This window comes from Tenebrio molitor, chromosome 1 (genome assembly GCF_963966145.1).
Source record: "Tenebrio molitor chromosome 1, icTenMoli1.1, whole genome shotgun sequence".
NCBI lineage: Eukaryota > Metazoa > Arthropoda > Insecta > Coleoptera > Tenebrionidae > Tenebrio > Tenebrio molitor.
Genome location: NC_091046.1, coordinates 17,754,297 through 17,780,361, shown reverse-complemented (window position 1 = coordinate 17,780,361; position 26,065 = coordinate 17,754,297). Strand labels below are relative to the sequence as shown.

General features: G+C 33.2%; 4 long non-coding RNA genes across 5 annotated transcripts; 1 reads left to right on the top strand and 3 right to left on the bottom strand.

Annotated features, from left to right (window-relative positions):
* Nucleotides 1-8,883: 8,883 nt before the first annotated feature.
* LOC138123733 (uncharacterized) lies at nt 8,884-10,393 on the bottom strand. The gene is made up of 2 exons (XR_011156898.1): nt 9,178-10,393; nt 8,884-9,116 (listed from the first exon to the last, which is right to left on the bottom strand). It is a non-coding gene; the product is annotated as an uncharacterized lncRNA (long non-coding RNA).
* A 6,468-nt stretch (nt 10,394-16,861) lies between these two features.
* On the bottom strand, nt 16,862-18,893 carry LOC138123710 (uncharacterized). Of its 2 annotated transcripts, XR_011156887.1 has the most exons (3): nt 18,879-18,893; nt 18,612-18,783; nt 16,862-17,111 (listed from the first exon to the last, which is right to left on the bottom strand). It is a non-coding gene; the product is annotated as an uncharacterized lncRNA (long non-coding RNA). The 2 variants fall into 2 exon arrangements; XR_011156886.1 differs by lacking the exon at nt 18,879-18,893 and having other exon boundaries at nt 18,612-18,842.
* Nucleotides 17,259-18,590, bottom strand: LOC138123726 (uncharacterized). The gene is made up of 2 exons (XR_011156894.1): nt 18,336-18,590; nt 17,259-18,277 (listed from the first exon to the last, which is right to left on the bottom strand). It is a non-coding gene; the product is annotated as an uncharacterized lncRNA (long non-coding RNA).
* On the top strand, nt 18,879-19,503 carry LOC138123718 (uncharacterized). The gene is made up of 2 exons (XR_011156889.1): nt 18,879-19,015; nt 19,295-19,503. It is a non-coding gene; the product is annotated as an uncharacterized lncRNA (long non-coding RNA).
* The last annotated feature ends 6,562 nt before the right edge of the window (nt 19,504-26,065 follow it).

Here is a 26,065-nt window from a genome sequence, read left to right as displayed (position 1 = left end):
GAACAAAATACGCAGTGATAGTGTTAGCAAAATATGTATTTGAAATGAAGAACAGATGCTCACTTATAACATAACATTAATTGACATACAAGACAAAACTGAATACAAAAGTGAGTGAGAGCACACAACGCTCTCTCTTATATGTAGATAAGCGACGGACCTTTTTATAATGTGGTATCGCGCACCACGGACCCCCGATAAAGGTGACCTAAGTTCCAACAGAGATAACACAAAAGTAAAAGCAAATATGATTTTATTTTAATTTACTGGATTGCGTTTTTCCAGATTTTTCCTCAAATCTTCCAGATTTTTTTTCAATTGAAAAAAAAAAGCATCAAGCAAATAATTGTGTAGCTCCTATTGTCAGTTATGATCGAGAGTGTATACAAAAATTATAATTTTTGAAATTTGTTGGAATTTTCCGACTTTCCTTTGTAATTGTCCGGAATTTTTTTTCCGAAAACTTATCCAAAACCCTAACAAACAAAACCAAAAAAGAATTAGGCATAGCCATCGTTCGAATCCTGAGTTATGGTCTTGAGTTCATACAAAAAAGCACTTTCAGTTTTCCGCGAATTATTTTAATTTAGTTTTTCCAGATTTTTTTCTATTGAAAACATTCAATTGAGTTATTTCCATCCCGGGGCATATCGAACAAAAAAAAAGAATTCATCAAATATGTCGTCCCTATCGTCAGTTATGATCGAGAATGCATGCAAAAATTATAATTTTCTCAGTTTGCCTGAATTTCTCGACTTTCCTTTGTAACTGTCCCGATTTTTTTTCTGAAAACTACTTCACGACTATAACGAACAAAACAAAAAAATAATTATGCATATCCATCACAAAAAAGCACTATCAGTTTTCACGAATTTTCCGGACAAGTTTTCCAGTTTTTTTTTACATACAAGCCTCATACGGATTATTAGAAACATTAAAAAAAATAGCCAAATCGTTCCAGCCGTTCCCATAGAAAAAAGCACTTTCAGTTTTTCCCAAATTTTCCAATTTTCCGGGCAACTTTTCCGATTTTTTTTCTTTTTAAACCACCCCTGTATTAAAGCGAACAAAAGAAACAAATATATATTCAAATCGGTCAAGCCGTTTTTGAGTTTTAGCTAGACTAACGAACGGCGATTCATTTTTATTATACATACTTATAGATTTTACAATTATTATTGTCATTATAATCGCGGCTTTTATTCATTATTAATGACGGAAACTCGCAATCAATGACTGCGCAGTTTTCTAATATTTAGGTTAAGTTCCCAAACCAAATATGTATTAAAACTTCGGTTGTCAGAGTATTAGCTACTGTTAGACTAAAGTTGGTATATTAAAGAGAGTTGGCTCCATCCTGGTTCCTAGGGGCGTTTTTCGATGATAATTGGCTGCACTTTTACTGTCAAAATTATCATTATCGACGTTTAAATAAAATTGCTCATTAACAAAATGTTTCTAGAGTGAAAATAAAATAATATTATGTTAACTATTTAAATTTGCTTGAATTACCTTCACAAATTTTGTGAAAACCAGGTTGCCAACTCAAATTTAACTCTCAAACACTCCCCTAGGAACCACGATCGACCCTACTTTCTCTTATATACCACTCTATGTTAGACTACGTCCACTTAACGTCCACTGACGCAGTTTTTTAAATATCCTTAGATAACAAAATCCCCAAACCATAACATTGAAATATTAACAAAGTATCATAAATTGTGTTGGTAATATCTTGAAACATTCGCGCCACTGATTCTCATTGGTTGTTATCAAACCCACGCGAAAAATAAATTATATGACATTTCAAATTTGAAACTGTCAGTGCTGTCAAGTGGTTTAAGCAATTAGATTTGCGATTTTTCATCTTTAGAGCTTTGGTTTGCGTTTCTCTGGTTTTAAAAATCATTAATTTTGATCGTGTTGCTATTTTGATCTGTTCCGTTGCAATTTTTTGTTGAATTTTTGAAGTGAGTGCGTCAAGAATCTAGCATAATGAACATTTTAAGTGACATTACAAACATCGAAAATGATACAGAGGTAATTTTTGTTCATGCATTATAATTATAACTTGTTTGTGTTTAGCCATTTCCGAAAAAAGCTGGATATTTTAATTTCATTAGCCAGCTTTTTTCGGAAATTCGGAAATGTATTGTGGTTGCATTTTTTATTCCGTCGACTCGTGAAATACCCTGTATTAATAAAAACGTAATATATTACTCCTACTATACTGAAGTTTTCTTTCGTCTTTCCTAAGTGCAAACATGCAGAATAATAATAAAACATCACGTGTAGGTAAATCTGCTCTCTCCATTTTTTTAAATTTCGCGCCGGATGTATTTGTTGTAGCGTTGAGTGAACATTTTTAGTAACATTTATGTCAAGCAATCTATGAGTGGACAGAGGGTTACCAGCACGATGTTACCAGTAAGCGAGACTAGGCACCGATCAAGTAGCACGCGGTTGCTGTCAAGTTGACTTTACTTTTCTAATTTTTGTATTAACTTTTTTTTTGTTGATTGAATTAAATAAAACCTTCATTTCTTCGTTACTGAATTCTCTCAAAGCCGCCCGGTGACAATTTTGGCTCCCAAACGTGGGGCTCACGAGTGTTTTTTTCTGGGTAGAAAAAAGAACCGACTACCCTGAGATACCGGGCATATCATCATGGGCGAAACTCGTTCTCAACAGGAACAGAACCTGATAGCCTGGGCTTCGACCCTCACCAAGAAGGATGCGCTCACGGCCTTCATAGAACAATTCCTCGTCACCACACCGGCGGATCAAAATTTTCCGGCCTCGACCACGAGGACCCACAAAATTTCCTGGAACTCTGCTAAAAAGGGCTCGCCACAACCAACCCCGCGTTGTGGCGGGACAAAATCGCAACGCGACTCCGAGGTTGAACAGCCGAATGGTGTAGCCATAACGCACAATTCGCGCCAACATACGAAGACTTGAAGAGGGCCATAGTGAACAAGTACGGAGCCCCCGAGATCGTGATCGAGCTCCCCTCGCAGTACTACGGAACCAGTCAACCGACAGCTTTCTTTAAAGAAAAAGACGTATCGCAAAACGAATCTTCCCCAACATCACGGAGGAGAAGTTCATTGGCACGTGTCGTTTCCTGGTAATCGATCCAAATCATCGATTTTACCCGTTTTACCCTAACAAAAAGTCAGCATTCTTTTTAGTTCGTCATTCAAGTCATCGATGTCACTATTTACAAAACATAATTACAGAGCCAAAAAATTAAATTATTTGACCTTGAGAGGAAAATCCAACGTGAATGGACTTTAGCTGATGTTCCTCCTATAATTATTTCTCTTGACACGTTCGATTGAGAATCAGAATTGTAGTTCTTTTATTTCTTTTAGTTTATTTCCGATGGATCAAGAATTATAAATTTGTTAATGAAGCCCTGTAACCTCGCTTTTTGGCAAAAAAGATGACATAGGTCAAAAACGATGACAGATAAGTGTTGACAAAAATACGTTCTAAACTTAAAATTTAACGTAGAATCGAAATGTGAAGTCAAAATGAGGCCTTTCCATTTAAAAAAATTAAGATGGCGTCCATTTCCGGTATTTCCGGAAGCGCCACCATTTTGAAAATATTTCATTTGAACTTGGAGTAGTCGATTATAGTCAACTACCAATTTTCATATTAATATGATTTGGGGAAATCAGAAAGTTTCTAATGAACGGACTACGTGAATCAGCCTGTATCTGCATAGGACCTGACGCTAAATACGGGATAGATTATAAGACGATGTGAAGAATATTGTGGAGTTCAGGAAACACCCCACCACAGATCGAGCGGACCTGGGTAACCAGGAGAACGAACCTGGGCAACGAAATAAAAAAACTAACAACAACTCTCAGCAGGCGTTAAAATGTTGAGAGAAAGATCGTGTGACGCTTCGTAAATTAAATATTTAATACTGTTGTTTTCTGAATAAATGTTTGTCATTGTGGATCATCTCTATTGATTGAACGGCCCACGAGACAACGCTAAAATATGAGTACCTAGGAATTAACATAACAAGAGACGGAACGATAGATAAAACCATCAAAGAAAGATGTACACAATGCAGAAAAGCTATCTCAGTATTAAACAGCGTATTGTAGGACCAAGGCATCTCAAAAGGTAACAAAAAGAAAATATATAATACCATCATAAAGAGCATAGTGACATTCAGCAGTGAGATATGGCCGCTAAAGAAAAGATCAGAGAACATGCTCCTTACAACAGAAATGGATTTCTGGAGAAGATCAGCAGGAAGCTCAAGAAGAGAACGAATAAGAAATGAGAGAATTAGAGACATCATGAAGGTTAACACCACAATAGTGGAAAACATTAGAACTAACCAACTGAGATGGTATGAGCATGTGGTACGAATGGAAAGGGAGAGACTTCCAAAACAAGTACTATTATGGACAGGGAAGAAGAAGAAAAGGAAGGCCAAGACGAAGCTGGACAGAAGGCATACGAGAGGAGTTGAGACAAAGCGGACTCAACGAAGAACAATGTAATGACAGAAGACAGTGGAAAATGGATATCGGACGACGCCGTAGAATGTTGTAAACCGGAAAGATACAGGTGTCCCCAAAAAAAAGACGAGTCCATAGCTCCCTTATTTATCGGAGGATTTTAATTGTCTATACACCAAATCAAATGGTTGTTAGTAGGCTACAAAACGGCTTAATAAATTCACGTATAGCTCCAAGGGCTTCAAGACTAAACTGTCAAAACATTTTTTTTCAAATAGGATTACATACTTTTTTTTAGTAATTCTGATTGGGATTTAATTCTGAAAACAACAATGTATCACAAGTATAACTTCACATAAAAAAATAACACTAACTTTTGAAACAAAAGACGAGCACCAAGCGAAAAGCTATCAAAGTGCATTGCGTTACAATGTAATAACCAAATTAAGGTAGCTGGAAAAACAAATGACAAATAATAACATGTGGGATTGCGCAGATATGCCGCCAATGTTTAGCGCAAAACATAAAACATAGACGATAGTAGCGTTTTTTAATTTTTTTTTGTGAATTTTTGGTATTTAAGTATATTTGTGATACATTGTTGTTTTCAGAATAAAAATCTCTATCAGAATTCCTTAAAAAAAAATATGTAATCTTATTTAAAAAAAAATATTTTGACAGTTTACCTTTGAAGTCCATGGGGCTATACTTGAATTTATTAGGCCATTTTGTAGCCTATTAACAACCATTTAATTTGGTGTACAGATAATTAAAATCTTCCCATAAATAACGGAGTTATGTACTCGTCTTTTTTTTTTGGGACACCTGTATATATATTGGTTACAACAAATTTCAAATTTGAGAAAACGAGTTGTCAGCCAAAAAGATTAATAACGGGTGTTTTTTTTTAATTTGGCGTCGAAGTAGGCGTTGAACTGTCGATTGTGAACGCACTATACAGGTTACGGATCACGGATCAGCTGTTTAAATCTTACGCTTTACACGAGTGGTGCGATCTCAATCGACTCTCCACCGCCTACTTCGACGCCAAATTTAAAAAAACACCCTTTACATTACTAATGCGGTAGGCACTTTACATCGCTCGGTTTTTGTTAAAACACTCTAAAAAACAATCTAAAAACCTCGTAAATAACTATTGAAATACCAGTGTACAACCCAACTTCTTTCTATTTGACACTGTAATTTATTTGTCACTAGATTTAATGTACCTACTGTTGGGAGCATAAGAAGTGGGACATCAAATTTCTGTCAGTTTTGAAAAATTCGATGTAGTTCAAGCTTTATTGTCATTTTGCCTTTGATTATTGTCATAGAAATTTGACACTATTCTAGCTGACAGTTTAAAAATTTATTTTATGTTCGATTGTATTATAATTAATGATTTATGATATCGTTTAGTGTCCACAAACTATCTGCTTATGGACTAGTCCATAAAGATAGTAAAACGGCCGCTTGTCAATTTTGGGTATTACTTCAAAATAAACGTCAAAATTTTCCTGATTTTATTTAAATCAGGAATGAATAGAATTAATAGAAAACTTTCCAGTCAAGATTCTTTAGCTTTTGCCGCAATTTCACTTACTTTGCTCATTATTACAACTAGAAATAAAGACGATTTCAGTTCGTATTTCAAACACAAACACTGTTCGCTTTCAAATAAATAGTAATAAATAATTTCGTAACCACAGAAACAAAAACAAAACACTTCGAAATTATCGTAATTTTTAGAATCTATTAATTTTGTATCTAAAAGAAACTTAACTTCACAATCGAACATAAAGCTTTGTATGTAATTCGTACATAATTAGGCTTTGTGAACTTGCCCTATTTATTAGCCTCGCTCGCAAGCTCGCTCTGCCATAAACTATAGGGCTCGTCCACAAAGACCTATATTATGTACTTATTACATAAATAGCTATTATACTTCTATTTTCCTTTTCCAAATGTCCTCTTTTGATAAAGGTAGATTTTGATTGCGACTTTACATTAAATAAATATTCACTACCTGCTTACTTAGACTCATTCCCTACTAGTCCAGTCAATAGAGACATAAAAAGGCTCCACCTTGCAAAAGGTACAGAATAGTTTATACTTGGCAGGTATGTTCCATTAGGCATATTATTAATATTGCCGAGTTTGCGACCTTGGGGGGTTGTCGCTCGCCCCGCCATACTGGAGAATAGGGGTGGAAAACCACATTTCTGCGATTATTTCATTATTCGTGCGAGATACATCTATCTAAGTTATTATAAAAAATGTAGAGCGTACAATTCTCTACATTTTTTTGGTTTTTAGGTTTTTTTGTCAGATCAATAGTTTCGTAGTTACAGCGTGTAGAATTCGAGAATTTCTATTATTTTTGTACTTTTTATTCTTTGCCACACCACCACAGAGGTAGAGCAATAGGGTGCATTTTTTTTTACGTAGTGTCCCCGGTGGGCATAGTCCACGATGCAGTAGAAATTTACTATTTTACTCTTTTTGATCTCTTTGTAACGTAAACGGATCCAAATGATCTGGATCGATCGGTTTAGATGAGCTGAATTCATCCGAGTTTATGAATTCGAGAATTCCTCTTGAGAATTTTCCTCTTGTTCCCTGAGGTCATCATCATCATCATCAGGATCATTTGGCGTTTACCTGTTTCATTAGGATACACGTTGGAGTCCGATATTCCCGTAGACGGACAAACAATAAATGCTCGATTTCTACAGGCTGTAACTACGAAACTATTGATCTGACAAAAAAAAACGTTAAGAACAAAAATTGTAGCGAATTGTATGTTCTACATTTTTTGTAAGTAGTTAGATATACGTATCTAGCACGGATAATGAAATAATCACAGACGTTCCAGAATCTGAAGATCAAGACGAACAAATACCTGAAATCAATGAATTTCTATTTTGGCAAACGCCAGATGATCTTGATGATGATGACGATGACCCTGAGGAACAAGAGGAAAATTCTTAAGAGGAATTCCCGAATTCATAAACTCTGATGAATTCAGCTCATCTATATCGTTTGATCCAGATCATTCGGGTCCGTCTACGTTACAAAGAGATCAAAAAGAGTAAAACAGTAAACTTCTACTGCATCGTGGACTATGCCCACTGGGGACACCACGTCAAAAAAAAAGCACCCTATTGCTCTACCTCTGTGGTGGTGTGGAAAAGAATAAAAAGTACAAAAATAAAAGAAATTTTCGATTTCTACACGCTGTAACTACGAAACTATTGATCTGACAAAAAAATATAAACAACAAAAAATGTAGAGAATTGCATGCTCTACATTTTCTATAATAACCTAGATAGAGGTATCTCGCACGGATAATGAAATAATCGCGGAAATGTGATTTTCCACCCCTATTGTCCAGTATGGCGGGGCGAGCGGCAACCCCCCAAAGTCGCAAACTCAATAACATTAATTATATGACTGATAGAAGATACCTGCCAAGTATAAACTTTTCTGCACCTTTTGCAAGGTAAAACTCCCTATTGATTGGACTATACAAGCTACAATACATAATGACAACGTCAATCAATTCAAAGTAGGATTAGAAACAGATAAGGATCATTTCACGTTAAAAGTCAACACGGTGGTGTTGATGTCCCACTTTTTTTGCTCGCAATAGCACACTCAAAAGAAAAGTCGAAATTTTGATGTACATTCGATTAATTTGGATAAAAAATGACACTGACAGTGAACGAACTGTACTAATAAAGTAACAAGTGTTCAATTGAAATGTTCATCAAGTTGGCTTTGACATTATTTTTTAACAACATCGTAAATTAAGTTGGTTAGAGAAAGATAGCGCAAAGATCAATTGAACACGTGTTATGTGAGAGTGATGACTGATGACGATGAACAAGTTGAAATTGAGACGTCCCAGAGTATTTAGAAGATATGAACCTCTTTGTTACACTAAATGTGGCAACATTTAAAAACATTCTATGTATCCCAATAGTCTGCAAATATTTCATTTTTGTTGTATCCATGGAAATGAGAGCGAAAAATCAAAGCCATGTTGCCGTACGTTATTTGAGATAAAATGGGCATAAATGAATTTACTATAGGTATAATTTTTTAAACTTTTGATTGAACCAGAGATATAGTTTTTCCATTTATAATTTGGTTTTATGGCAGTGCAATTGTAATTATTAGGGGCTGGGGTTGTGGTTTTGGCAATAGTGAAGATATTGTAACTTGGTCAGACAACAGACTTTCTTCTAGGATTTATGGCGGTAGTTGCCTATTGTCGAGGTGGGGTATTTATTTTATTTAACTCCCTGACAACAGGGCTGGAAGTAAAACCAAATTAGAAATGGGAACACTATATCATATCATATCATATTATATTAACAAAAACGCATTTTTTATGGTTTTCTAAATTTTATTAAATTCGTAGAAAAAAACAGAGGAACACAAATTCAGTATTTAAATATAAGCATAGCCTAAACCACCATATCCATAAGGAGCAGCATATCCACCATATCCTAAGGAAGAGTATCCCAAACCAGCATAGCCTCCATAGAGATTTGAATAGAACTGGGGAGCGGCTTTAGGAGCAGCAACGGCAAAAGCCACAAGAGCCAAGAAAACAAACTGAAATTAAAAAAATACAGTGAAAACAATAGTAACATATTTAGTAACTTTTGTGACTTACAAGTTTAAACATGTTGAATAGAGTGTTGTTTGTCAGTTTATCGATCGCCAACAGTGACTACGTTAATGTTGTGTGCAATATTTATACGAATTCTACGGGGATGTACCTTGGAAACTTTCAAGGTTGTAAACAAGAAATTCAAGAAATGTACAGTATATTTAGGGTTTATTTATATTATTTACCACGTTTTGTCGTTTTCTATTTTTATCTTCACAAATTGCTTTTATTGTTTTAGTCATTTAACATAATATGCTTTGTTTTGCGCCTCTATTTTGGAGGTAGGTATATTTTATTATTTTGAAGGTTACATCACTCATGCTCCTACTTTATTACATAAAACAAATTATGAATAGATTTTAATATTCAAATAACATTTTTTATTTAAATAAATAAACAATAAAGTTGTTACAATTAGCATAGCATTTAGCAACCAGTTCCGCAAATTTCCAGTTTAACAACATCTTCTTACATTTCACAATCAGCCACAGATTAAATGTAAATGTTGCAAAATATTGGTAAAATATATACAACTGTTTCAAAATCCGGAAATAAAGTTAAAATAATATGCTGGAACATGTATTAAACTGCATTTAACAGATGCAATTTCAACTCACATATGTACATATTTTGCTTATTCAGAAAGATTTTCACTAATTGTTTTTCACAACTTAGCGAATAACAATTTTGAAAGATTATTTTCCGGTTTGCAATTATTTACTGTGTCATTTGCAGTATTTTCAAGAAATGATTTGTGTTAATCTTACCTGAAAAATCATATGGCACATTCAAAAAAGCACTGTTATTAGGGATTATGTCTCAACTACATACTTGAATTTTAGTACAGGGTTATTTTAAATGATTGTAGTCGAAGTAGGCGTGAAAACTGAATGTAAAATTTATGGTTGCCGCTCCACATAAAAAAAAACATCAAAATGATGTGAATAAGTGAGTATACACGCGGGAGTTAAATTGGGTGCAAAACAACTCAATATTTCTGGATTCAATCGTTAATTTAACAAAAATAAATAAAAATCTCATCACCGCACTTTTCAGCTAAAAAATGACAGTGACAGCGACAAAACTGACAGTTCACATGAAAGCGTCAAAAATGTAATAACATGGGCATGGCCTACTTCGACTACAATCATTTAGAATAACCCTGTATAAATGTTTATACAGGTCAGAAAAAGTCCATAACTCCCTTATTTATAGGAGGATTTAACTATTTATACACCAAATTAAATGGTTGTGAATAGGCTACAAAAAGGTCTAATAATTCAAGTATACCCCAAAGGCTTCAAGGGTAAACTGTCCAAAAAATTTTTTTTCAAATGCAAACACGTACTTTTTTAAATAATTCTGATAGATATTTTTATTCTGAGAACAAAAGTGTCACAAGTATACACTTACATTACAAAAATACAAGAAAAAAATGTTTAAAAACGCTACTATCGTCTATGCGCTCCATTTTGCGCTAAACGTTGGCAGCATCTTTGCGCAATCCCTATGTTATTATTTCTCATTTGTTTTTCCAGGTAACTTAATTTGGTTATTACTTATTACACTGTAACACAATGCATTTTGATAGTTTCTCGCTTGGTGCTCGTCATTTGTTTCAAAAGTTAGTGTTATTTTTTTTGCGAGGTTATACATTGTTGTTTTCAGAATAAAAATATATCAGAATTTCTAAAAAAAAAAGTATGTTACCATTTAAAAAAATTGTTTTTGACAGTTTAACCTTGAAGCCCTTTGGGCTATACGTGAATTTACTAGGCCGTCTTGTAGCCTATTCACAACCATTTAATTTGGTGCATAGATAATTAAAATCGTCCGATAAATAAGGGAGCTAAGGACTCGTCTTCTTTTTAGAAGTGTCAAAAATGAATGTTTACTAAATATCACATTATCTATTGGTCCTGAATAAATACAGTTATTATCAGATTTATAGATTAATAAAAGTCCTATGTTGATTCACGTATTATTATGAAAATTGGTAGCCGACAATATTTTCAAAATGGTAACACTTCCAAAAATACCGAAAATCGACTCCATCTTTGTTTTTTTTTTTTAATGGAAAGGTCCCATCTTGATTTCTAATTTGGATTCAACGTTAAATTTTGTTTTTAGGACATCTTTTTGTCAATACTTATCTGTCATTGTTTTTGACCTATGTCATCTTTTTCGTAAAAAAGCGGAATTGCATGGCTTCATTTAAAAAAATATAACTTCTGAACCATTGGAAATAGATAATCGATTTTTTTGTATTGAATTCCCAAAGGCTTGGCCGATCTTTTGCGCTATTAGTGACATTTTTTTCATATTTCATACGCGTACTGCAATTTTTCAAAATCGATAATCAAAAAATGTCGAAAATTTATTTTTTTTTTAAGTTGCAACTACCATTTCTGACATTATATGTAAATGTAAAATTTAATTTTAAGGCCACTTTTATTAACATTATGTAATGCCTATTTTCAGCCGTTTTGGTGTAAGTACTTAATTTCTATTTTTTGAATAAAGTATTTTTTATCTGAATTATTATTCAAAAATCGCATTGCAATAAAATAGTAGATAACAACAACATTTTTTCCAAAGCATACTAAACATATTGTTGACTGTCTCAATGAAAACGGTACACACATTGAGCTTTGTATTAAAATATGTTTTTGTTAATTTGCTTATTTTTTATTATTATACAGGGTGGACCATCGTATAGTATATTCTCAATAAACCATATTTCTAATCATCCTATAAATTTAAATTTTGCAGTCAATAATCTAGCTAGATTGAAAGTACTAGAGGTATTTTCATATTTGGTGGCGGAAACAAAAGATTGAGAAATGTCACAAAAATGTATTGTCAGTGTCAAATTTCTCATAAACGCCGTAAAAAGGAATGTCTGGGTAAATTTAAATTTTCGCTAAATAGATTGAAAAAACAAATTCTAAGGAAACCAATTTTTGTCAGTGCTTCAAAAGGAAAAGTTATTCTCATATAATCAAACGTATTACAAATATTTCTTTAGTTCGAAGATGAATAACTTTTTTATTGCCAATTTGCTGCATTCCTGTCGAAATCACGAACGTCTTTGAGAAATTTGACACTGACAATATAAATTTGTGACACTTCTCAGTCTTTTGTTTCCGCCATCAAATATGAAAATATCTCTACAACATGAATTTTTTATTTTTTCAAACAGACGCTCCAAATGACGTCAGGAACAGAATTAAAATGGAACAAACAGAATTAAAATGAAACAAACAGAATTAAAATGAAACAAACAGAATTAAAATGAAACAAACAGAATTAAAATGAAACAAATTAACATTATTTTGAAACCTAAATTGGGCTTGAAACGCCGTAAGTGTCATGTCATGCAACCAAATTCCGTTGATCTGCTACTTTTAAAAATTGTTCTACATTGATTTGATTCCCAAAACAGTTCTAATTAATTCGTAATTTTCATTCTCTCTCTCTCACTCACACCTCTGATTTCTACGACTACCTGGCTTTACCGTTACCGTGTTGTCCCTGTTTTCTACCGACTCCCTTTCTACTTTGCTTTGTTACTTTTCTAACTAAAAGTGCAAACGATTCTAGTTATTTTCTACGATAAAGCGCTCTGTTTCTAATTTGCAATTCTCGCCCTTTACTTACAAATATGCAACAAATTTGAGAATGCTAAAAAAGGTAAATTAACCTAATGAACATTGAACACAAATGGATCACTTGGTGACAATTTTACACGAAAAATTGAAAAAATTCCCATACACCAAAAATTTGTCGAATTTTGTCGACGCGTTTCATCCAACCAAGTTGGCATCATCAGGACGATGAACAAACTAACAATTGCTATTTATATCTACCACTACATTGTTACCGAAAGTAATTGTGCCTTTAAAAAAATACATTTTTTTTTTATTTTATTTTAGATGTTGGAATTATAATTGTGCCTTTTATTATTATTATCTCATAATGGAGAAAATTTATAAAGTAAACAAGAGCAACATTTTACATTCGTAACAATTATCCCAGAATAATGAGTAAAATGAGTTTTGCCATTGAAGATAAAGCATTCATTATTATTAATTAATTAACAGATTTTATCAAGAGGTGGGCAACCAATACAACGACTGTGTATAGCAAGTACACATGTGTACGATTAAGCTAAGATAGGCGTTTCGATAAAGCAAAAGATGAGGTAGCATGATTTGTTTTCTTATTGATCACTTTGTAGAATATTTTTTAGATAAGTACTAACTACGGGGTCATTATAAATGTTTGTAACAACTACTGGGCGCAGCGGCGCACCTAAAGCATAGCGCACAGCCACCTACGAAGGTACAATCATTTATAATGACCCCATATTTTAGGCATAGGATAAGGAGATATTTAAGTCAATAAAACCCCTTTTTGTTAGGTCCAAAATAATGGGGATAAATTAACCCCTATCCACACACATTCGACGCTCCTGTCCACAAAAATACGTACTATGCCGGCCAAAAAATTTTGGCCGTCATTGTCTGTCAATTAAAAAAAAAATATTGTAATCCGTACTTTATTGTCATCATGATTACCGTCTTGATTATGAACGTTATTTTTTGGGTGGTAAATTTCAAAACTCAAAATTATTTTGTCATGCTACTATACAGAACATTTTCCTCAGGTTATCTATGTACGATTGCTCTAATTTTGTTCATTCAGGTCGGATTTTTGGAATATCTGAGCTTCAAACAGTTTAAATTGATTGTCAAAATGACAAGAATCGAAAGTGGGGTTACGATTCCTAAAGGTTTATTTACACTTTACTTGAATGTCAAGAAAGTGGCGGCCAAAATTTTTTGGCCGCCATAGTACCTAGTTAGGAATTAATTGTTGGTGTTTGTAAGGATGACAGTATCTAAACAACCATATCTAAATCGTTTGTGACAAATCTGACAAATTGAATCAAATTATGTGATGACATTAATTTATTGAAAACGGTGTACGCAGCGTACCTACATTAATTCACCAGGTTATTTAAAGTGTAAATAAATGTAAAGCTAGTGTGGGCAAAATTATGGAAGAATTGTCTAATAAGAGTATCGTCTTAATTGTGGTTAAACAGTCAAAATAATTTTGTTCGCGTTTTCTCGAAGGACCAATTGCGATATCGTTTGGCGCTTTTAAAATTGGTGAAGTAAAAAGAAAGACTTATTGAGATGATGTTTCTCGTTTTATTCTTCAGTTGCAAGTGCGTACAAATCTAACAAGGGTTTGCGTTAGGGGGGGTGGTAACCCCCACCAGTGGTAGGGCTAGCGGCCTGAACAAATTTATTGAGGACCGGTTTCACCAACGCCAGTTAAAGTTAACTGTAGGTTAAAATGCTTCGTTACCTTAGTTATAGTCCTACAGAAACTCTAGTGGAATTCGACTTTGGTTGTAAATTTACCAACAACAACCGAAGAATAAGATTTTATTATCAAGTAATAACCTTTGTCATAAATACAACTACCACTACCTGCAACATCCCTGCTTGAAGCGAACATTGCGAACCCCAAACTGACAACCCTCATTAGCATTTATTAGTAGGATTATTGCTGGAGCATAAAATTCTATTTTTCAAGTGACAAACATAAATTTACGACCGAAGTCGGGTTCCACTAGAGTTTCTGTAGGACTATACCTATTGTTGTAACAATGTTTTCATATATGTATTTTAATCTGTAGTTAAATTTAACTCACGTTGGTGAAACCGACCCTGAATATAGTATATTTCAAACCAAGGTAAGAAAGTGGTTTCTTGCAGACCGCAGGCAAAGATTATAAACCGAGTCGTAGACGAGGTTTGTAAGTGCCTAAGGTCTGCAAGGACACTTTCTTAACAAGGTTTGAATACAATTTTTTTCCCTACCGGCACAACTTTGTTGAAAAAAGTCAAAAAAGATGGTTATATTCGTGATTAAAACGAAAATTTTGAGAATTGAATAGTAGGCTGTGTTATTTGTTTAATTAACTTGTCATCGCATTTGAAGATTTGAGGTTTGTTCGAAAATTTGATATAAACAGGGTAAAGTAATCTACCTACCTAGCTTATCTGTTTATTTTCCAGATTATATGATTGACCTACCAACTTACTTCATTGAATTGGCTTTCATTTATCAATAACTTATTTCACTTTTGACACTTTTGACATTTGTATTTTGGTACAGTTTTACCATAAACATTTCATGATTAACTTTCTTACCTTAGCGAGAAAGTTGAATTTTCTCACCTCAAATGAGGTATCCACAGCCTACATTTCTAACCGGTAGGGAGAAAAATCATTTACATTTTACATATTCGTACTTTCAACTTTAACTAAGAATAACAATTAATAAAACTGTAAACTAGATTAGAAAAATTATTTTATAATAAATGTTCTATGCGCCTTCCGTTGGCATTTATACACATTTGAGTAAGCCGGTACCAATTTTCATAAACAGAATTCAGCATTTCTAAGTTATTAGTTATTACGAATCTGGTTCGCAGTGTCGGCTATGCGTTCCCGGAGTTGGTGTTCTGTATTTATTTAAACGTCGTACACCAAATCCAAAAGGTTTTATCGAGGATCGGGGGCACCATGGTATTGGGACCAGTTAAAGTCACTAGATATACCTAGTGACTTTAGGGACCAGTCAGAACCAACCTCACATAAACGCAGATGTATAATAATAGTACCACGACACGGAAGGACTCCTTAAGGAAAACGCTCACCTAGCCACTCTTGTATAAGTCGTCCATTTTGTGAAGCCATTACTCGATGTTGAATATCACTAATATTAGCCTTAAAATTAAACATAACTTTGACATAGAACTTTATTCAGCAAATTAAAAAATTTATGCATGAAGTATCTGGCAACAACAGTGGACATATTATAAATTGTTATAATTCTTATGTATCTAACCTCATTTTTTTTGTGGTTGCCTGCGTGCAAACGAACTTTATCTAATAAAACTTGAAAAAAAAAATATTTTTTTTTTTGAGATTTATTCAGTGTCCCACCTAAGACATTCAGGTCTTATTGTATCTCCACTATTTATGGACCGATTTTTGTGAAATTTGGAAGATAGGTATTCTAGTGAATAAATACCAGATAAAATTACTGGTAATAAAATGCCCGATTAATAAAAAATATAATTTTAAAACATTTTCCTTTATTTGAACCTACACAAAACTAGTGTCCACACAAAAAACCAGGTAGGACATTGGGTAGACTGATAAATTAATAACTCGATTTGCAAAGCGTTACTATGACTATGACAACGCTGTGAACAAAATCCGAAATAATTATCCGTCTGTCAACCCGTTTTAATTTGAATAGATTTTGTAAGCACGTTTTGCAATAATGTAGGTACAAGAAAATAGTTATTTATTTAACGAGTTCGTGTGTAAATTGGGCTTTTTTGGTATGAGTGGGCCAGATTAAAACGCGAGTGAAACGAGCGTTTTAAAGGCCCATGAGTGCCAAAAAAAGTCCAATTTACACAAGAACGAGTTGAATACAACGTTTTTTCTGTTCGGCGACCCCCTTAAAGGCTCCAAATCGCTTAAAATCTTTAAAATTAACTTGACATTTCGTTTTGACAAGTTGTCACATTTATCAAAATCCGTTCACATAGGAGAAAATTCTCAAATTCTGACAGTGTCAAACAAAAAACATATTTGTATTGTTTAAAAATTTTATTGAATTTTACCAAAAATCTAGCATTTAATTCAAATAAAGACCCTAAACAATTGTTATCAAATTTAATAATATCCATATCCTAAAGAGCCATAAGCGTAAGGAGCAGCATAGCCATATCCCAACGAAGAATATCCTAAACCAGCATAGCCTCCATAAAGTCCCGAGTAGAACTGAGGTTCAGCTTTAGGAGTGGCAAGGGCAAAAGCCACAAGAGCCAAAAATACGAACTGTAAAAAAATAAACAATTAATGCTTTATACAGGGTCTCTATAAATGATTGTCGGGTCCAGCCAGCCATGGAAAGTTGTCAAATTTTGAATGTGCCGCTTTGTTCGGCAATTAATGAATGTCACATTTTCAGGTTAGGTTGTTGGCTTTTAACCAGAGACAAGTTTCAACTGTGCTTTACTCTTGCTAACATTAATGTATTTATTATTTAATATCAACACCCACAGGGGAACAATTATTGCCCCCATCGTACCGCCACACACTGTACAGGAATTGGTATGAGAACAAATCCAAACAGATAAATATTGAGAACACCTTGTCCTCGTATACCACAATACAATACTTGATACTGCCTTTTTGTCTGCTTTAGTGCTTTCACATTTCTTGTTTTATGCTAGTGGTAAATACGACCTAGACTGAATTGTCGAATATGTTATTGACTCCCATTTTTTCTTCCAATATAAATAACAGTGTTTTTCATAACAAATAAGTCTTACTGGTTTTTCAATAAAATCAAATGTATTCAACAACATAATTTACAACACTAAATAACGATAACAAATAGGTATTTTTTTATAAAATAGATTGAGAATGTCCCCCATTAACTTCTAAACACTTGACAATTCTTCATTTATTTTCAAAAATATTTTGCAACATTTCTTAGTTAAGGGTATAGCAACACTGCTATCCACAGTTCCACACACCAATTTTCAAAACATGTAAAGGAGTCTCTACAAATTGGTGTGGATTCTCAGCACTCCAAATTATGAAATTGAAGTGATTTTCAAACTGAACACAACTTTGATAATCTGCAGGTTGAAGTTCTTGTACAACACTAATTTTATAAAGATGCAGTTGTAGCCTATTTTTAATGATTTTGTGACTAGTGCATCCTGGTACACCAGATTGTTGAGATAAACAGGCTATGGATATCTGTAGTCTTTTCCACCATTTCTTTCAAATCCTTGAGTATTTCATCCTAATGATTTACCCCTGCTAATTGTTCTGATTGTTAAAAATCTGTTCACAATGTTGTTCAGGTATTTTGATGGAATTCATTTTTACAAACAGATAATTCCCCATTATTAAATCTTCCATTTCGAAAGTAAAAAACAACAATGAACGTGTTCTGTTCAACAGAATAAACCATTGTAAAGAAAATAAAGCTAAAATAAAACATAAAACATTAAAGCATAACCTCACAAATTTTGCCAGTGTATTTACCTCTAAAAGCGGACGTACTTGCAATTTTTATTGAAAAATACTGATTTTTGGTGTATATTAACTGTGATTAACTGCGATAAAACGAATATAAGGAACCAAAACTCGACTGACAAGCGCAAACGAAACGTCAGTCACTAATGTCAGAAGTGACCGTGAAAACTAACTAGAATTTGGCATCGGTTTCAAAAAAGCGGAACAGTAAAATTTTTTTCCAAGGCTGGCTTGACCAGACAATCATTTATAGAGACCCTGTAGTTTAATCATATTTGTACTTACAAGTTTAAACATTTTTATGAAGGTGAGTTTCAATAGTTTGTCAGTTGCAAACACTGATTTCTTTTCGGTTTAATGCGATATTTATATGAACAGAATGGGGGTGTGTCTTGTAAAATTTCACGATTCAGAACAGGAAATCACGGAACAGGCCTCCGAATGCTAATTGGTTCTACTTTTAAATTAACATAAAACTTTGTTTATTGATTTAAAAATGTCATTTAAATATTTAAATACTTAAAATATAAGACTAGTATTGTTTCAATTTACCTTCTCTTTAGTGGTGGGATGTACATAGTCACATCTCCAAAACCATATATAAAACCTCATTCAATTTGGGTTCAGCATAAAACGAGCAACTGTCATTACACAAGTAACTCAACTAATCCGCAAAAATGTTCAAACTTGTAAGTTAGCATTTTATTTATGTTATTTTATTAATGGAAACATAGTCAAGTCACAGAATTTTCCACTACTATTACAAGTATATCCCACATACCTGTGTACGGTGCGATCAATTAAAAAATAAATCGAGTCGGCGTGTTACCTATGGCAACCCATGCTATAGCATAGGCTCCAAAGCAAACTCGATTTATTTTTTAAATGATCGCTCGGTATTTATTTATTAAACTATTTAAACATGCAGATTTTGAACATAATGATCTATATGTTTGACAAATTTTCAGTTGGTACTCTTGGTTGTCCTCGCTGTCGCTCTTGCCGCCCCTAAACCTGCCCCACAATTCTATAGTGGTCTGTATGGAGCGTACGGTGGCTTAGGATATGGCTACGGATATGCTGCTCCTTACGCTTATGGAGGATACGGAGGTTATATCCTTTAAAGCAATAAATATTGACTGATTGTTTTACTCAATAAAGACCTATTGAACAGTTACCGATTTTTTTCTAATCCTTAGATTTCAGTGTGGTGGGTTTTGAACAACAACTCATGACAAATAATAAATAATAATACAAGGTGATTTAACGTCTTTATTCCTGCAAGATAAATTACTCTCTCATAGAATAATTCGCTGTTTTTCAATTTGAATAAAATTTTGTGATCATAGTAATCAGAATCACCCTGTATATGTATATTTAAGAATAAATGAACTACAAGTAAAAAAAACATTTGGGAATTAGTTCTACCTACAGGGTTATTCTAAATGATTGTAGTCGAAGCAAGCCATGCCCATGTTATGAAATTTTTCCCGCTTCACTGTGAACTGTCAGTTTTTGTCATTGTCATTTTTAGGTGAAAAGTGCGATGATGAGAATTGTGTTTATTTCTTTTTAAATTGACTATAGAATCTAACAATATTGAGTTGTTTAACTCCTTTTACATTAAGTTTTTACGCCAACTTGGACTGCAATCATTTAGAATAACCCTGTATAAGTTCCAGCGTGGCAAAGCCAAATAACCACCAACACTGCATTCTACCCAGAAAATCAACCGGCAACGTTGTGTACTTAAATTTGATTGGTCTAGCATTTTAGTGATGTCAAAATTTCCATTATACACTTAGTGTAACTTTGTTTTCACCAACTTAATTCGATAGGTGGTGGTTATTTGGGTTTGGCACGGCCTATATCTCAGACTTGTATCGCCAAATAGTAGAAGAAGTGGTCGTTATTAACTGGTATGCTTTTATAACGAGAACTTTAAACACATGTACCATTGGTGAACAATAAAAGCTTGGACAAGATGACAATTGTTGAAGTCAAAAATTACAAAATTTTTGTCGGTTAAATCTGACTTTTTACGAAAAGGTTATAAAAATTATGACGGGGTGAATGACGTTTATTTGTCAAACGATCAAGTTAAAGTTCAGTTTGTTTCATATTGAATGATATTATTTATTTTCCGAATTAAATAGTTGGTAATTATTCACAGAATGGGTTTTTTGTTGGTGGTCAAAACAGGTAGGTAACAAAAAAACATTGAAACTCGATGGGGTAAGAGTTGATTGCAAAGATGTGATGTCAATGTGACAATAGTTAATCTGACAATTTGTGACAAAGCGAAAGTTTGATACACAATGAAAAATTTTTGGATGTCCCAGCTTTTAATGTCCACCGATGGTACCTATATGCCGTTCACGATTATTTTAAACACGCAGGAGGCCGCGATATTTTTTTGTTAGATTGGCGTCAGGTCCTGTCATATGACGTTTCGTTTTTAAATATTCGCACTGAGCCGTATGATTTCCCATTCGTTAAGCCTTTTATTAGCTAAATAATTGATTAGACAAAGTGAGAGTATATGCCAAGTACTATGTTAGACAAAGACAAAACAATTTAACGACGTTCTTTAACTTTAATGAAAGGGAAATCATACGGCCCATTGTTGTCAATTCCGTCATTAATTTAGTTAATAAGAATTTACCCAGAACTGCCCTACAAATATGTATGTTTCATTTCAATACACTATCCCACCTCCACCCGGCGGCACGGCAATTTTGCCGGAGTACATACACTATTACGGATATTACTATCAAGCAATAGTGCAGTGCTTATCAACATAATTACCGGCGTCTCGCCTCCGCATTATGACTTTGTTGTGTATTATGTTCTGTGTCAATGTTAAGGAATTTCCTCACGATATGACATGAGTATAATAATATACCTTTTTGAATTTCAACTACCAATGTGTTATCTAAATCCAGAATTTTTAAATTTTTAAAAAGAGATTGCGGTACTATTCCCGTTGCTGAAATTACAAGTGGTAAAATCGAAATTTTTTCTAAACACCAAAGATTTCTCATAGCAACGGACAGCTCTAAATATTTATTAATTTTTGTGTTATATGTCTGTGTTATATTATGTGAATTTGGAACAGCTATATCTAAAAGATATGCTTGCTTTTGTTGTTTATTTAAAATTATAATATCTGGTCTGTTATGCTTAATATGAATGTCAGTTAAAATTGTTCTATCAAAATATAACTGGTAACTGTCATTTTCCAAACAACTTTCTGGTGTATAACTATAATGTGGTTGTGTATTCTTTAATAAATTGAATTTAACAGCTAAATTCATGTGTATAATTTTAGCGAATATATCGTGTCGTTTTTTATATTCGCTTTGAGCCAAAACGGTGCAAGAAGAAATAATGTGTTCAATTGTTTCCCCTTCAGTTCCGCAAATCCTACATTTATCAATTATCGATTGTAAACCGCATATGTGTTTTTTATAATTTCTTGTATTTATAACACGATCTTGTATTGCAAATATAAAACCCTCCGTCTCAGGGTGAATATTTGATTTCTTAAGCCATGCATGAGAGGCCTGAATATTAACTTCTGGTTGTTCCAGTTCTTTAAAGTATCTCCCATGTAAAGACTTCTGTTTTATATTTGCTATTGTGTCAGGTATATTTGGCTTAACAATGTCTGAAATTATATTATCACTTAAATTTAAAGGTGTGTAGCCTTTATCGGCTGAAACCAAAGCATTGAAAAAGGTGTTATCATGAGCTCTATTGAGAAAATAATTTTTTAGTGAAGCAATTTGATTTTTTAGCAGTATTTCTAGATTTGAAAAACCCCTACCACCGTTTTCGCGTGGTAAATTAAATCTTTCAATAGCAGATTTAGGATGGTGTTTACTAAATTTAGTAAAAAGAACTCTAGTTTTAATGTTTATGTTCTGTAAATTAGTTTTGGACCATTTTATAACACCGAAAGAATAGGTCAGTAATGGAACAGCATATGTATTAACTGCTTTAATTAAATTATTACCGTTTAATTTTGATTTTAAAATAGATTTAATTCTTAAATAAAATTGCTTTTCTAAATTTTCTTTTATAATTGAGTGTTGAATATGATTTGATTGATTAATACCTAAATATTTATAAAATTCTCCTTTATTTAAATTTTTAATGATTTCTCCTTCTTGAGTTATATATTCTAAATGTTCGTAATGACCGCGACATATTGATTGCATTTTACACTTATCAATACCAAAACTCATCCCAATATCATTTGAGAAATTTTCAGTTATTGTTAGTAAAGATAAAATGTGATTCTTTTTTGATGCATAAAGTTTTGTCATCCATATAGAGAAGGTGATTTAATTTGGATAGTGTGGTATTATTAAGTCTAATATTGAAACCATATCCAGTGCTATTTCATAGATTTGTCAAAGGATTAATGGCTAGACAAAACCATAAAGGACTTAAAGAATCTCCTTGATAAATTCCCCGTTTAATTTGAATAGGCTCGGATTTTAATTTAGTATTGTTTATTGATAAATTTAAAGTAGTTCTCCAAAATGTCATAACATGAGATAAAAAGTTAATCAAATCCAAATTAATTTTATAAATTTTAAGAATTTTAATTAACCATGAATGTGGTACTGAATTTAAGTATATCAAAACATGATACATGATACACGATACACGATAGTAAATAGCTCATCGTTCATGACTGATATGTTAATGTTCTGTAAAGAATATATGTACATGAGATTATTTACAATGATTGTCTTGGATTTTGATAGCCTTGTAAATTATACCGGTTAGTCTTGTCATGATCTTGAAAACTTTGATTAATATTATATTTTACATTTTTTACTGAATTCCAAGGCAATACGACTTAAATTCATCTTTTTATTAAATCTTGTACTCGTATGATCTCATAATACAGATATTAATCGGTTGGTAATAAATACACAGGTGAACATACTTTCTTTTTTTTTAATTGTGTTGCCTGTTATGTTTTGCTCTTATTAAATTGATATTTCTTAATAATATTTTGCACACCAAATGTGATTCGGAAGTCACGTTAAACCATTGGTCCCGGTCTATTGAGTTGGTCGCCATGCCCCTCATAGATTTGTAAACCAGTCCTAGACTGTGTAACAAATTTCTTTCTTCTTGCACCGTTTTGGCTCGAAGCGAATATAAGAAAGGTCATTGATATATTCGCTAAAATTATACACATGAACTTAGCTGTTAAATTAAATTTATTGAAGAATACACAATCACATTACTTATACACCAGAAAGTTGTTTGGAAAATGATAATTATAAATTATATTTTGATCGAACAGTTTCAACTGACATTCATATTAAGCATAACAGACCAGACATTATTATTTTAAATAAACAACAAAAGCAAGCATATCTTTTAGATATAGCTGTTCCAAATTCCCATAATATAACAAAGACATATAACACAAAAATTAATAAATATTTAGAGCTCTCCGTTGCTATGAGAAATTTTTGGAGTTTAGAAAAAATTTCTATTTTACCACTAATAATTTCAGCAACGGGAATAGTACTATGGCGGCCAAAAAATTTTGGCCGTCACTTTTTTGACATTCAAGTAAAGTGTAAATAAACCATTAGGAATCGTAACCCCACTTTCGATTCTTGTCAGATTGACAATCAATTTAAACTGTTTGAGGCTCAGATATTCCAAAAATCCGACATGAATGAACACAATTAGAGCAATCGTACATAGATAACCTGAGGTAAACGATCTGTGCAGTAGAAATGACAAAATAATTTTGAGTTTTGAAATTTACCACCCAAAAAATAACGTTCATAATCAAGACGGGTAATCATGATGATTGATGACAATAAAGTACGGATTACATTTTTTTTTTTAATTGACAGACAATCGGGCCTATTCTGTAACTCGTCCGTTAATTTTAACCATCCGCTAATAAATTAATTTTTAACAACCGGTTATCTACAAATAACCAAAATTCTATTCTGTAAGACAAATTATTAACGGGTAGGTTAAAAAGCATTATTTTAGCGGCTAGGTTATTTTGAAGAATGAAGTCAGGCACGGAAGCGTACAAATACATATGGCAACGTCGCAAATCACTGTCAGCTGGAGGAACAACAGTTATAATTATTTGCAAACTTATACCTAACCTCAACTAATAGTTGCAGACTACATTGGTATGGGCACAGACTACTCAAAAACGTGAAATTGAAATTAAAAATCGACCCGTTTTGTTCTTTTTTCAAAACTCAACAGTTTATGATTTATCGAATTGTTGCATTACTTTTGACCCTCACTGTATAAATGAAAGTAATTGGTAATTGGTACCACTTTTACGACAACCCTCGTTAAGCGGCAATAAACCATTCAAGGAAGCAAAAGGTCGTTTTAAATATCGATAGATGCACTTTAGGTATCAACTCAAAGATGTTACAGCTTGCCCATTGTAGCTTGAGCTGTGAGGGATGCGCAAAGTTGAATAAAAAGGTCAGATAAAGAGGTCCTGGAAGCGGCAAAGAAATGCGACAAAATTAGTGAAGGGGCTGTAAGACCACTGCGCATCCGGTTCTTACAGCTCAAGCTACAATGAGAAAGCTGTATAGGGTGATTCATCTTTTACCGCCGGTGGCAAAATTACCCTTAAGAATTGAGAAAAATGTATGGAATTGACAGATTTGATTTGTCGAAAAATTTACTTACGAGTACATTTGTCGCCTTCATTCCAGTTCATGCACCAAAAGAATATTCATTTCGAATGCCATTATAATTTGGAACCGTTTTGACGTAAGTTAATTTTTAACGGCTGGGTATGACCACCCGCTAAAAATTAGCAATTTGAGTTAAATTTTAACAACTTCTGGTTAAAATTTTGGCTTAGAGAATAGCGCAATGGGTTAAAATATTTTAACCGTTGTTTTAACGTTTAACTTTTAACCAAGTGTCTTACAGAATAGGCCTGAATGACGGCCAAAATTTTGTGGCCGGCATAGTACCGCAATATCTTTTTAGAAATTTAAAAATTCTGGATTTAGGAAACACATTGGTAGTTGAAATTCAAAAAGGTATATTATTATACTCATGTCATATCGTGAGGAAATTCCTTAACATTGACACAGAACATAATACACAACAAAGCCAAAATGCGGAGGCGAGACGCCGGTAATTATGTTAATAAGCACTGCACTATTACTTGATAGTAATATCCGTAATAGTGTATGTACCTACTCCGGCAAAATTGCCGTGCCGCCGGGTGGTGGAGGGTTCAGATTTTCTGAAATATAATATATTTTTCCAACATCGCTGATGAAAATGATACTTTCATTACTCAATTTAGTGAGGAAAATGGAGAAAGTAAACTCACTAGTGAGGAAAATTTATTTAACAATCTACTACCTACTTATTAATATAAAAATTCAAAATACTGTTATTTCCATTAACTGAAACTCCAGATCCGGAAGATTCAAAAAATAGAGGAGTAAAATAATTATAAAGAAATTTAAAATTGAGACTCATTTTCATAAGCGATTGGAAAACAATTCGTGATCAAAGTGCGATTTTTCAACTCGCAATACTATCCTCACTGGCTGGCGCTCGAGAGTATATCATGTATTATGTATTGCTCGTTGAAAAATCTGGCATTTTCATCACTTATAGTGTAATATACTATTTTATACGAGGGTAGTTCATCAATTATTGTCCCTAACATAGAAGCCGTTGTCTGACAG